At 33.2% G+C, this 15,359-nt stretch overlaps 1 protein-coding gene across 9 annotated transcripts in view; it reads right to left on the bottom strand.

Annotated features, from left to right (window-relative positions):
- Positions 1–15,359, bottom strand: part of DPYD (dihydropyrimidine dehydrogenase) — an 841,255-nt gene that overhangs the window by 343,407 nt on the left and 482,489 nt on the right. The gene's annotated exons all lie outside the window — the stretch shown is intronic.

Genomic DNA, 15,359 nt, shown 5'->3' with positions numbered 1-15,359 from the left:
CAGGATGGAAACAGGGTAGAAATTTCTCTTTCACCTCCTGAACAGAAAAGACAACTGAGAGTGGTGGTCAGAATACTACTGGGAAAGGAAACATAGACACACTGTTCAGGCAAGACACAGAAGCACAGTGTGAAAACAAGACCTGCTAGAATATGAAAGAAGCATCCTTTACTCCCATAGGTTAAAGAATGTCACCAGAATCACAGTAAGGAGAAAATGAACACTGATTATAGTTGCTATGTGTCTTTATCATTTCTTATGCAAATATTTATAGTGAATTTCTCTATAACACTCATTATATAGTTTGGGCTCACTAATTCTTATAGGATACCTTTTGTCACCTTCGTAAGATCGATGTTTCTCCAGACACCGATACTAGCATCTGAGCTAGTATGAACCCTTTGAATATTATATTTTAGATTCTTCTGCCCACAGTGAACTGAAAAAAATCCTTTTCTGAATGCTGTTTTATTGAAGGTTAATTTTTTCTCAGAGTTTTCCACAACATATAAACCCAAGCAATTAAAAGTTCTTAAACTGACCATTGTCAGCTTCTCACATTACCTTTATTTTAGTATGTTCTGAATTAGTTAAGCACAGACTTAATTGATTCAGTTTTTCAGATCTGAAAATTTTTTTGTGTTAAAAATATATGAAGTTATAACAATAATATCACATCAATTTCATATAAATTTCACAGACTCTGCCCTAGAAAACCTAGGGTGTATGATGACTATGCTTAGGGTATCGCATTATAAAATACTGATAAACATTTTTTTAGAAAGGATTAATTAATTAGAAATCTCCAGATGATAAATATGTGTGCTTCTGGCATCAATACTATTTTTTAAGCCTATAAGAAAATCAGCAGTATAAATAGATGTTACCACATTTCAACTAAAGAAAAACAAATAAAAAATATCTGCCATAGGTCTCCCTCTTACAACAATATAATATAACAGATTATGAAAGTGATCTCCAATGATTTGCCTATTTAGAATCTTTCGGTAGAAAACAATTAAGCAAATCGAGATATTTCAGCATAACATTATAAAGGCAAAAACCATCAAAGTAGACCAAACAATTATTATCCTATTAAATATTAACCAAGAATATTGTTACTAAAACTGTAAAAATGAAGAAAGAAGGGAAACTTAGAGATTTCTGCTTTCCTGTTACGACTACAACTTTTCAAAATGTTAGTCTCCTTTACTGACCCAGCACTTCATTACTCCAGAGGGAAATTTAGAAAAGGTCTTTTATAGAAACAGATGTCTACGAAGGCATCTATAATGATTCATATATGGTTGGGATCCTACACCTATAGTTGAACTTCAATAGCTAGAAAAGTACATCTGACATTTTGCAAACAGACTTTGTCCAATCATGCTATGGCTTCACCTAAATCCCCCAAATCTGGTCAATTCCCCTGCATAAGATTGTAAACAAGTTCACATTTGAACCCTGACAGCATTCTTTTCATTAATGCCTTTTTCAGAAATTTCACTTGTTTGCATTTTAGCTGTACAATTTCATACATATTATACATTTCAGCTTCAGTTTACCAAAAAAACAGTCTGCATCTTAACTCTTTAAAACTATAATCAAAGAAGAAAGTAAAGCAAACATTAAAAAAACCTTAACATTTGTCAGTTCTGAGTGGTTCTACGCAAAGGTGTTATTACATTATTATTTCATGAAAATAATTTTCATTATTTTTCATTTTTTCAAAATTAAAAGAAAGGCATTAGTTGACATTAGTGTTCATTAAATATAGGCTGGAAAAGGAGGGTAGCAGAATCAGAAATTGGCTGAGAATTAGAGCAGAAAGGAGGTACGAGGCAAGAGGTCATGAAATTGTTAAAAGTACACGTGATGGGAGATACAGAGATAAGGACTTCGGTTCAGATGACAGGAACACAGCTTTCAAAACTGCGGAGGTGGCAAAATTTGTTGGGAAAAGAAGGGCAGGAGCTGTCTATGGAAGAAAGTCAGTGACATGATGGCAAAAGTAACTAGAGGATGATACGTGGTAGCAAAGACCATAAATGCTGACAGCAGACAAAGATTAAAAGTAATATACCAAAGGTCTCATGAATATTTGGGGGTAAGGAGGAAGAAGAGAAAGAAATGCAGAGCAAGGACCCATGAGGCTGAAGGATAGAAAGAGTGTGGCTTAGTCTAATAGAATATGGTTTGGTGACACAGAATGCTGACTCAACCTCTCTCCAAATGGCACTGGGAAGAAGGAAGAGTACTGGATGCAACCATTGGCTTAAAAATAGAGGAGTGGCTCTATAGTGGGGTGGGATGAAGGGTAGGCAGAGACAATGGAAAATAGTGACTTCTATTTGAGAGATTTTTAAGGAATACTCCTCTTTTTCAGGGCTAATAGATATTTTAGTAAAGGCAGAGAGGTAGATACTAGGATCTAGAAAAAAAATTTAGGTTATCAAGAGATGTTAAGAGGATATGTTTCAGAGAGCAGAGTCAAAAGGGAGGTGCTCTAGAAAAGAGGAGAGTTAATTCTTGTTGGGTGGTAACTGATTAGAGAATATTAACCTTAAGCAATGATGCATGATTTTTATAATGTCACTAACTTTTTAGGCCAAACTAGAATTTTATTTTATCTGATGTCTCTGCAAATTTCTATGGCATAAGAGATTTAAGATTCAGAGTTGGTAGAAGAAGGACTTTATTTTTATGCAGCATATAATATGTGAATTAAGTTGTTATGAACCTATAATATTTCTTAGTTAATCTTCAAATAAGTCCTTTAAGAAAATTCATATCTACAACTACTACCTTGGGATACTATGACCCAAAAGGAGGGCTATATATCCAAAGATTTATCTTTTATTGTTTGTTTTTGAGATTAATTATCTGTTTATGAAGTTAAATATTTGTTGGTACTATCCATCAAAAGGTAAGTTTTCTGATATTGGAAGTCTTAAAGATCAGACAAAAATGACCTTCACTTTTTTTTTTTCTGATTGTTATCTCAAGAGCCAACATAAACCTACTCTTATTTCTGCCTGGCCAAATGACTGACATTTTTGTTTACCTAAAGATCTATACCTTCAGCACATACAGGCGATAATATAAAACTCCTGTGTGTCTGTTGTAGGAAATTACTAAGAAAACATAACCTCAATCCTTCACTCTATACTAGGTACCAAAATAATTTCACAGCTGATTTAAAACTCTTACCCTAATCTTCATGCCCCAAGTGCAATGTGACCTGTCTAGCCAGGAAACTAACAGAGCATTCTCTCCCTTCCTCTTTCAGCCTTGTGTTCCCCAGCTCCCAGCAGTGGTCTGTTCCCATAGTTAACCTCACAGAACAAGATAAAGCTTTCTTGCCCAATGAAGCAAGAAAAAAAAAAAAATCTCTCCCTGAAAATGCACCTCCGTCTCAAACAGTTTTTCCAGAAATAGATATTAATCCTGCCCCTTTGCCCACTCAACCAACAGTCAAAGAACCTCAGAATATAAAAATTCTCAGTAATTTTCTATGTTGCTCCCATCAAACCATTTCATTACATATGACTAAAATGGAGTAGGGAATAGAAAATAGTATGTATTCACCTCTGGAATGATCTCATATATTTTCCAAGCATGAGATCCCACTGGTTTCTCTTATGTGCAATTCAAAGATGCCTAAAAAATGGCTAAGTATTTATGGTTCAGTTAAAATATAAAAGCTTTTTCTTCTACTATTCAATACACACTGTAACAATACAATAAAAGTTATACATTACGAAAGTGATTTCTGAGCCTCAGTGAGAGGTCCATTTAATCAAATCATTGTCAGAAGTGTAGTATCTCTAGGAGAGTGACCTTGCCCAACCTCTTTGTTTATAGATGAGATATGACTTGCCCAAGTTCATATAGTTGGTGACACAGCCATGAAAGGCTCTAGTTCTTCAAGATCATGGTACAGTATTTAACCATTTATTTTAATGTGCTCTATGATTTTCCCCCATAACATCAACAATCCCATAAATTACAGACTTCCTAATACATAAGTCAGTTTTTTAAATCTATTTTTGGAAAGAAAGGCAGTTCTTCAAATTCTGAACATGAAAAAGAATTTTTAAAAAATTTAGTGCCCAGTGAGTACTTATGTAAATGAATACAATGAATCAGATACTATAGGACAAATTAGTAAGATGGAAGCAATAGAGGCAGGAAAGCAGTAGGTTTTGTTCCTGGAAGTTTCAGAGTTTGAGCTCATTATTTAGAAGTAACCGGGAGATCCTGTGCTAGTAGGCAGCTAAGACCAAGAAATTCAATCAGCCAGCCAAGAAACAACAACCACTAAAAGCAAAACAACAACAACAAAATCTACTTGAGATTTTTAAAAATTAAACTTCATAACATCTCTTACAGACACAAGTGATTCAGATAAATTGAAAATGAACATGTTGTCCAAAATTCAGCAAGTCCTTAAGTTTTCTTTTTTTTTTTTGAGCATGTGTAGGTGTTTTTATGTTTGCTCATGTGAGTGACAGTAAGAAAGATTTCAAAATGTGAATATGATTATGATTAAACTGTAGTGTTAATTTAGCCTGAGAAAGTGGGCTTTTTGTTAATAGATTATTAGGTAAATAGGGTACTAAATTTTTTAAATCATTTAAAAAGTTTTATAAGGATTCAAATAAAATCAAAATATCAGTTCAGGAAAATTTAAGAGCTTAAGTAGTAAAATAGTGTGGGCATTTTTAGAAATGAACATTAGACATGAATTTGTATTTGGGGAGTATTATAAATTACAACACAAATTATTATGTAGTCTTAATAATCATACAGAGATAATGTTAAACATTCATCTCAAACTATTAACCACGGTAACCTGATATACATCTTGGTAAATCTGAGTTAATGATGAATTATCATTTGTTTTACTAAATAGGATAATATAATTGTACCATATGTAGGAGTAGAAATATTGGTATGCTTTCTAAGTTGTTTTATTTTGCAAAATTTGATTTTCTATTTTACCTAAAAAAGTGGTATGCTTCTTAAATTTAAATCAATAGTGTATCTGCAAATAAATTTTTACTTAAGAAATAACTTCAGCATACATTCATCTGCCTTAATCATAAACAGAAAGAAGTATCTTATTTTCTCTTTATTCTTTTTATGGAGGTCAGGAAATATGATTAGGTATATGGTACATTTAACCGTTGTGTATATAGGAGAGATTGAAAACTCTGAGGTTCAATTCCTGGGTTTGCCACTTTCTAGTCTTTTTATCTTGAGTAAGATACTTCTTATTTTTTATGATTAGTTTCCACATTTGTAAAGTAAGGATAATGATACCTCCTGTCTAAAATTGTGCTGAGAATTAGTGATAAAGTATGTCTACTACTCAGTCTAGTAACTGGCACAAAAACAAGTAGCTTCTACTAATGAATTTAGTCATCATTAATTATGATACCCTGACTAATCAATATTGGCAACACATAATTCTAAAAGATGTGCATCTGAAATTTAATGCTATACTTCTTGTGTCTTCTCTGGATTTAAGAGGACTAGGGATGTGGAGAAGAGGGTTGTGGAGAAGGGGGGGTAATCAATAATCAAAATCATATTTAAGAAAAGAAGTATGATATGCTTAATAAATGTGGACAAACTGAACACTAGTTTGCACAAGTTTGGAACCAATCTCTTTAACCCTTAGTTTTTCCCTTGTTAAACAAACAGACTAAGTCATATAATGCTTGATAATTAATTATTCAAAGTTTCTCTGGCATTCAGTGTCTCTATGATTAATAATTCAGTTACGTTTATTGAGAATGCTAAATAATGCCAACTCACATTTTTCCTACTATCATTAAGACTGTCCTGTTCCAGTGATGGCTGGGAGTAAATCTGAACATAAATCAGAAAATCGCAGGAGATGTGTAGTAGTTCCTTAGTTACAACTATGAGAATGAAGTCGTACCCTTGGAGAATTCTAGTGTGTGACTTGAAATATACTTAGTAATCCAGTCACTGAAAGACTGACAGATTTGCTCATTGGTTTCTCAGATTCCGCCTAACAAGGCCTACGGGACATGGATTCTAAATGAGAAGAATAATTTCTAAAAAGTATTTTGACAGTTGCCTTTAAAAAAACAGAAACATTTTATGGCATGTGTCCTTTATTTATAAGACTGATTTTTATGGATTATTTAGCATGCTTGAACCCAGGAGGTGGAGGTGGCAGTGAGCCGAAATCGCGTCACTGCACTCCAGCCTGGGCAGCAGAGTGAAACTCAGTCTCGGGAAAAAAAAAAATGTCCTCTTTCACGTGAATTTTAATAAAATACTATGATGCACATAAAAGAGAAGCAGTTGAACTGTGCTAAGCATGGGGCTTGGCCCTAGGAACACTGCGAGACTGCTGTCTGGTTAGGAAGCAGAGTCTTATATGCACATAATTATAAGATGCATGGATTCATGCATTAATAGAAGTATGATTATCCTTCCCCAACATCTGATTCCTCTTACTGAAATACAATTTTACATCTATATACTTTTTATATCTATCTATATCAATTTGTAAACATTGCCTATATGTGAACCAATCCTACTGAGAATTTAGTAGAAGTGGAGCCTGAGTTCAGAGGGAAAAAAAAAATAACAGATAGCAGAACAGGCTTAGCAGTTTTTTCCAGACAATCCTGGAGGAGGAAATTAAAAAATAGGGTTTTAGAATTGACCTGCAGGACAATTAATTAATTTATTTTTTCTTAAGAAATATTTATTGCGCTCCCCTTATGCACCAGCCATTCTTCAAGGAGGTAAAGATTCAGGGGTAAATGAGAAAACCAAGAAAAAAGATTCTTACACATAGAGAAAAAATATTTTGTGAGAAAACAGACTCCATCTGTCTTGTTCAATACTAGGTTCTAAAATAATGTCTGGCATTTAGCATACATTCAATAAATATTGGTAGAATAAAAAGAAAAAAAGGAACAATTTATACAGAAATGAATATTACTGAGGCACTAAAACCTAGCAATGTGATTGAGAATGACTGGAGTCTGGCATAGGGGCCTGCTTTTAAAATGATGGCCAAGGAAGGCCATTGGGAGATGGTACCAAGCGAGTTGATGATTTCTGCTCCAATCTCTATCTTATCTCTTTATAACATTCAATTATATGAATGTTAGAACTTCTGATATTGTTCCACAGGTATTGGACACTGTGGCATATTTTTTCTCTTTGATTTGTCAGTTTGGGGAACTTCTTTTAATAATTTTTATGGTTATATAATAATAGTACATTTTTATGGAGTTCCTATGATATTTTGATACAAGCATACAATGTGTAATGATCAAATCAGGGTAAGTAGGATATCCATCACCTCAAACATTTATCATTTCTTTGTATTAGAAACATTCCAATTCCACTCCTCAGTTATTTTGAAATATGCAATTAATTATTGTTAACTATATTAGCCCTATTATGTTACTGAACACTAGTTCTTATTCCTTCTATCTAACTATATTTTTGTAACCATTAACCAATCTCTCTTTACCCTTCCCCTTCCCCTCCCACTACACTTCCCAGCCTCTGGTAGTCTCCATTCTACACTCTATCTCCATGAGATCAGTTTTTTATCTCTCATATGTAAGTGAGAACATGAAATGTTTGTCTTTCTGTGCCTAGCTTATTTCACTTGACACAATGTTCTCCGGTTCCATCCATGTTGTTGCAAATGATAGAATTTCATTCTTTCTACGGCTGAAAAATATTCCATTGTGTATCCATACCACTTTTTTTAGTCCATTCATCCACTGATGGACACTTAGGTTGAATCCATATATTGGCTATTGTGAATAGTGCTGCAAAAAACATGAGGGTGCAGATATCTCTTTGATATAGTGATTTCTTTTGGATATATACCCAGCAGCAGGACTGCTGGGTCATACGGTAGTTCTATTTTTAGCTTTTTTAGAGCCCTCTCCCACACCCATACTGCTTTCCATAGTGCCTATGCTAATTTACTATGTCTTCAACTTCACTGATTCCTTCCTCCATCTTGTCTAGTCTCCCTTAAGCCTGGTCAATGAATTCTTCATTTCTCATAATGTATTCTTCATTTCTTTTATTTCTCTTTGGATCTGTTAAAATATTTATTTTACAACTCTCTAATAAAATTCCACATCTTTTCATGACTGTTTTTCCACCTCTCCCACTAGATTTTTTTTCCCACATTTATCATGGTTATTTTACGTCTCTATCTGATAATTCCAATTCTATGTGTGGGTCTGCTTCTACGGACCACTCTCAAGAATATTCTGTTGATCTTGGGCCACAATTTTTTTCCCTCATGTCTTATAATTTTTTATTGAGTGCCAGATGGTTTCTGTAAAAGAGCAGTAGAAATTTACAGAAATAATAGTCATCCCCAGAAAAGGGTACACCACTTCTCTTATTAGGCTGCTAATTAGGAGACTGAGTGGATTAAGTCTACAGTTAAGCAGAGTCTGGGTTGTGCCGTTGCTTTAGTTAGATTCGGTTCTTCATTGCCTTCAAATGTGTCGAGAGCAGAACCTTCTCTTCAGCAGGACTTGGGACTTGAGTCCCAGAAAGACTCTAGAGTCTCCTTACTTATTGTTAATCCAGTAACCAACTTTCTGAACCAAGGGATATCTCTTGCTACTTTACAGGCCAGCTCCTAGGTTTTTCGGTTGCTCGGGAGTTCTCTCTGCTCTCTAGTTTCACCATGGCTTTTTGTGCTTCAGGATATCTTTCTACTGATCTTCCCTTCCTCTAGCCTTCCAAAGAGCCACTGCAGTACAACTAGTGAAGGCCTAGAATGCACTGGGGGGATTTCTCTCAAGGCTTTTTCCCCGCCTTAGCCTTCAGCAGACCTCTTTTAACTGGAGGAGGTTCTGCTTGCCTTAGTGGGGATATCTCTCAGCTTGGCTGCCTTGGCTTTACATTTGGTTGACAATTCAGTGAAGTCCCATGAGACGGTTGGTTGATGAGTGCAGAGATGGTCCGTGCCTGGGCTTCTTGGGGTTCTCACACATCACACAACTCTAAACACATTCATTAAAAGTTCTTTACAATTTTAACTGGTGTCTCTACAGTGACATCTTCCTTTCACCATTTCTCCAGGGAGCAAAGCAGTCATGAGTTTCTGCTCTCCTTTTCACTTTCTGAAATTTAGTTCATTTAAGTTTATTTGCATTTTCAGATTTTAGATAAGTTTTTTAAAAGTCTAATTTTGTGGCTTATATCTTTTGTTATGGTTATTAGGGTAGGAGTAATAATCTCTTACAGCTTTCTACATCCTTACTAGAAGCAGAAGTCCTGCCTGAATTTCAAAGTCATAAGCTAACCATATGGTATCTATTATCCTAGCAGTCTGAGTTTGAATTGGAAAGGCCTTGGAAGGTTTTATGCAGAGATCAGGCAACAACTGTGAGTCATAAAACATTTCATACAACTCTGCAGTTGAATAGTATGTATGAAAATATATGAAATGTAAAGCATTTGAGGAATAATTACAGTCGAGGTAACAATAATAATTACTGTTATATGGTGTTATATGTCATTTCTCATATTGATTGCTACACAGTTTCCAGTAATTCATTTAAAAACTTATTGTACACGTAGCCATTCCAGCCTTTAATTGTGTTCATTTCCTATATTAAGACATCTCCCCACCCATACTTTGTAACCCAAGAGCCATAACTAAATTTACAATTTAAACTAAATCAGGCACAAAACAGTCACTGATCATTTTAATACTGAAGGTTTTAAAGGACACATTATGAAAAAATTAAAATGCAAAAAGCAGCACAAAGTTAAATTAAATTATTTATTATGGAAAGATTAGTCAATCTGGTTACTTCCCTAAATTTTGCATGACTAAAATATTACAGAAAATTTCCTTTTGGCTGATCAGTATATAGATCAGAAACTCCCCAAAGAAGATGTATTAATAAAGTTAACTCATTCCTTATTAATGCTCTAGGCATTTTAACAAATGCAAAGTGAAATATCTACCTCAAAAATGACTTTAATGATAAGTTATTTCTTTGCTTCATGTACACAATGGATAATTAGTTCAGGAAAAGAATCTCAGAGGGAGAAAAAATAGCCAAATGTGAAATTCACAAATACTTTCCTTGGATTGGGTATAAATGCTATTCAGGCTAATACCAGGGATGCATAAATTCTTTCTATCCTATTTACAATCCGGTCTTGATTAGTTAGGAGCTCATTTTCCAGTTTGTGAATTATCTAGGTCTTTGATTCTTCTCTTCCCTCTGGCTGATTACCTTTCCCATTTCTCTGCTCATTAGCACCTCCACCAAAGGAAATGAAAATCCAGGTGAAAATGAAAAGTAAATCATTCATAGATAATTCTAAATAATCTGATGTTTGGCTTTAAAAAGCAATCTGTTTATTGTGCGTAAGTATATATGCATAGTTTTATTTAAGAAAATACAGTTTCTTAGCAGAACAGTGGGGACTGTGTGGTCAGATGTTCTGTGTTCAATTTGAAATTCTATCACTTACTATTTAAAAACTATCCGTAGGAAAGTCCTTACCTTCATCCAGATATCAGTCTTATCATGCAATCAGGATGATATTCATATCTTTTTTGTGAGGTTATTGTGAGATCGATTCAGAGAGATACACATCTGTATCCTATAAATGGCTATACAAAACTAAGAAATTGTTATGTTTTCAATTTGTAAAACCCCTTTGTTAATTCTTGTTTCTTCTACTTCCCTTAAGAATCAGTTTGTTTTGGGGAAAAGGCTCATTGCCAAAGTATATCTCTTTTTTTCTTCTTCCTTGCTCCTTTTTAAAAAATTGTACCTTTTCTCTCTAACATGGTTATGAAATACACTGGTAGAAAGGTTGAAGAAACTGGTAGAAATATGGTTACATCTTTACCAACAAATTTCATTGACTGATTCTTCCCTGCCTCCTATTAAAATGGATAACTACTAGTTACCTGTATTAGTATATATTCTTACCAAAATGGCCCTCATTCTAATTTGTACTTTTATAAATTTTGGTTATTAAAATGAAGACATATCCCACATAGTAAAATTTTCAGTAAATTAAAGAATTCATTATACACATTTAACTCTTATATCAAAGTATACTTCATTTGTCTTATTTTAAGGATGTCTGGTTTGCCTGGTGATTAAGCTAGTAGTCCTGTGTCTCTCATGAACAGTCTCTTTTTAATTGATTTATAATTAATTGGATCATATTTGTGGATCACAGATATAGTTTAAATTGAATCAATTATCTAATCAAAAATAACAATTAAAAAAGAAAAGCAGTCATTAAAATACAGTATATAAACCCTTAAAAAATAATGTGTTAAGTATTTGTTTCTTAGAAGCTATTTTAAACAATAAAGAGGATGCTTTCAAGTAAATATCTTAGAAGACCTCAGGGGGAAAATGTGAAATTAGTTCTTTGTGAAAAATAAATATCTAAAGAGTATTCCCTGTAGGGTACAATGTAAAAGAATAAACTAGCTACTGGCAAAAAAGGAAGCTGGGGGAGAAAAAAAATATATAGTTATCAATAAGCCCAAAAAAGAGTAAAATGAAATGAATAGTTTGTAACAGAGCTAATGAAACACATATACTTGCAGCATATTCTGCTAAATAAAAACTTTATATTGCCTCCTACATTTAAACCTCTCATAAAACAGTTGTGCATTTTTCTAAAATTGCTCACAAATGAGCAGATTAAATGGGCCCTTTGAGATTAAGAAAAGGTACATTTTAAAGGCTTGAGGGGATAAGTAGGAGGAAAATAATTGTTACAGTTTTCACATTATCCTTTCTTTCTCCTTCTTTCCCCAGCCCTTTAAGAGAAGATTGCATTAGAGTTGAGTTCTCAACACTGATTGTTATGAAATAGTACCAAATTGATACTAAGTAAGATTACATTGGAGTTGAGATCGCAACACGAATTGTTATGAAATATTACTAAATTGATATTATGTAAGCGAGCCTACTGAACAAAGCTTTTCAGCTCTTTGAATATGAATTTTATTTTCATTTTTTGACATGAACTGGGTATGTGACAAACATAAGCAATTTATAAATTGTTTCCATTGCCTCTCTCATGAGCTAGTTTATACCAAGAAAGACTCCACATTCACTGCATCATTGCCATCCCCAGGGTCTCTTTCACATGGTTCAGTGTGTTAGATGCTATACTTCCAATGTGGAAAGACAATATTCTCACCCCAAAGGCAGCCTGACAAATTACAAAATGAAGGGGAATTTGAGAAAGAGTATGTTGTAGCCAGTAATGCTTGTAAAATGACTCTTTTAAAAGGTTTGATGGATTTTCTCAAGATTCTTCTTTTACTGAATGACATGAACCACCAGCATTTTAATCTTCAGCAAAGCCAAAGCTTAAAAATCCAACCAATATTTCTTTCATTTCTTAATACTATATAAGGTCATTTTTAACTTCATGTTAATTCCCATGACTCAGTATCAAAGTGAGAATGATCAAAATGCTAGAGGGTGTTAATTGACTGGTATCTTGAACAGTTGGGTAGGGATTGAAGAGCTAGGTAGCCGGGTGTTAGCGATTCAACTCAACCTAAAAGTAATTCCCAAGATGCATTCCAGGAAAAGGGCTATAATAATTTTAAGTTAAACCAATTTTTTTAAACAGATTTATGGAAGTATAATTCTATATATGCTATATAAAGTATAAAATAATAATTTATTAAAGTATACAATAAATTATACATACTTAAAGTATACAATTTTATAAATTTTAACATACGTAATACTTTAAGACCATTATCACAATCAAGATAATGAACATTATCTATTTTGCCAAAAAGTTTCCATGTAACTCTTTATAACTCCTCTCTCCCACTCATAACCCCTCTGTCCATAAGGCAACCATTGATTTACTTTGTGTCACTACAGATCAGTTCACATTTTCTAGAGTTTTAGGATGACATAATAATATATGTACTTTTGTGAGGTTTTTTTTTTTTGAATCTGGATTCCTTCACTTGAAATAATTATTTTGAGATTAATCCATTTTGTTTTATGTAAAATAGTTCATTCTTTTTATTGCTAAGTGATATTTCATAGTATGAATATACCACAATTTGTTTATCTTTTCAGTTGTTGATGAAAATATGAGTTGGTCCCAGGTTTTTTTTTGTTGTTGTTGTTGTTACAAATAAAACTTCTATGAACATTCCCGTACAAGTCTTTGTATAGATATATGTTTTGTTTTCTCTTGGGTAGATATCTAAAAGTAAAATATCTGGGTCATATGATGGGTACATGTTTAACTTTCTAAAATAAACCTGCCAAAGTACTGTATCAGATATATGATTTGCAACTATTTTCTTTCAGTCTGTCATCTGTATTTTCATATTTCTTTATAAATGAGTTTGAAGAGGAAATGTTTTTAATTTGTATCAAATCACATATATCCTTTTTGTCTCTTTCAAAGGCAGTAATTTTGGTAGGTATCTGACAAATATTTACCTAACAAAAGTCAAAAGTTTTCTTCAAAAAGTTTTATAGTTTTAGGTTTCTCATTTAGGTCTATGAGTATTTTAAGTTAACTTCTATATATCATGTGAGATCTGAATCAAGGCTTACTTTCTTGTTGCATAAGAATACCCAATTTTTCCAGCATATTTGCTGAAAGACTATATTTTGTCCACTGAATTGCCTTTTTGCAATTTTTTGTCAAAAATCAGTTGTTCATATAAATAATTTGTGGGTTGTTTGTAGGACTTACTATTCTGCCACATTAATCTATTTGCCTATCTTTATGCCAACACCAGACTATCTGATTACTGTATTTTTAACATATCTCGATATCAGAAAGTTTTAGACTTCCAACTTTGTTCTTTATCAATTGTTTTGTAAGTTCTTTGCACTTCCATATGAATTTCAAGATCAGCTTGTCAAACTCCACAAAAAAGGTTTGCTAATATTTTGATTGGGATTGCACTTTATCCATAGGTAAAAATGGGAAGACTTGGCATCTTAACAATAGTGGCTCCTCTGATCTATGAATACAGTATATTCTTCCATTTATTAGGTTGTCTTTAATTTCTCTCAGAAATGGATTGTTGTTTTCAGTGTTCTTATCTTTCACATCTTTTGTCAGATTTATCTGTATTTCATGATTTGCTGCTACTGTAAATGATATATTTATTTCAATTTCCAGTTGTTTATTGCTTGCATATAAAAATACAATTAATTTTTACAAGCTAATCTTATATCCTGCAACCTTGCCAAACTCACTGATTACCTAAAGTATTCTGACAGGGCCAAATCTAGCATAGGCAAGTTAGGTATTTATCTCAGCTGCAAAAATTAAGGGAATGGCAAAAGTTTCAGTAATGAAGAGAAGGTGTTTTACTGTAATTAAAAAATAAAATACAATCTAAAAACAACAGCCTGTGGGCTATCTGACTGTTCCTGTAAATTAAGTGATATTTTTGGTTGGTTGTTTCTTTGGTATATTCCATGGATTTTCTACATAGATAATCACATTGTATATAAAGACAGTTTTACTTCTTCCTTTGCAGTCTTTTATTTTTTTCTTCTAATTGGACAGGGCAGAATCTCTAGCATAATGTGGAATGGAAGTTGGTGAAAGCAGATATCCTTATTTCACTTAGGAGGAAAGCATACAGTCTTTCACTATTTAGTATGATATTAGTTGTAGGCTTTGTTGTACATACCCTTCATCAAGTTAAGGAATTTTCCTACTATTAATTTGCTGAGATTTTTCCCATTTTAACTAGAAATAGATTTTTAATTTCTTCAAATTTTTTTTTCTATTGGGTTTATTGAGATAATATATATTGTGTGATTATCACTATTTAGTTTATAACATAGGAACTATGCTACTTTCAAATATTAACCCTATCTGGAGTTCCTATCTGGAGTTCCTTGTACTCTTTCTCTAATTGTGGTATCAGGGTGTTGGCCCCATAGAATGTGTTGAGAAGTATTCCCTCTATTTTACATTTCTGAAAGGTATGTATAGAACTGGCACTATTCTAAATAGCTTAGCGAATCTACTTGTGAAGCAATCTGGGCCTGAAGTTTTATTTTCTCTAATGTTATCTATTGTCTCTTGAATAAGCTTTTATAGTTTGTGTCCTTCAAGGAAATTGTCCAGTTCACTCAAGTTGATTAATTCATTTACATAATGTTGTTCATAATATGATGTCATTTTCCTTTTAATATCTGTAGAATCTGCAGGGATGTTATCTCTCTCCTTTTCTATATTGGTAATCTGTGTTTCTTCTTTTTGTTTCCTGATCAGTCTGGCTAAAGTTTGGTCAATTTTTTTCGTCTCCGCAAGGA

This window comes from Pan troglodytes, chromosome 1 (assembly GCF_028858775.2).
Source record: "Pan troglodytes isolate AG18354 chromosome 1, NHGRI_mPanTro3-v2.0_pri, whole genome shotgun sequence".
NCBI lineage: Eukaryota > Metazoa > Chordata > Mammalia > Primates > Hominidae > Pan > Pan troglodytes.
Note: the sequence above shows the minus strand (reverse complement) of the source record. Positions and strands in the feature narration are given on the sequence as shown.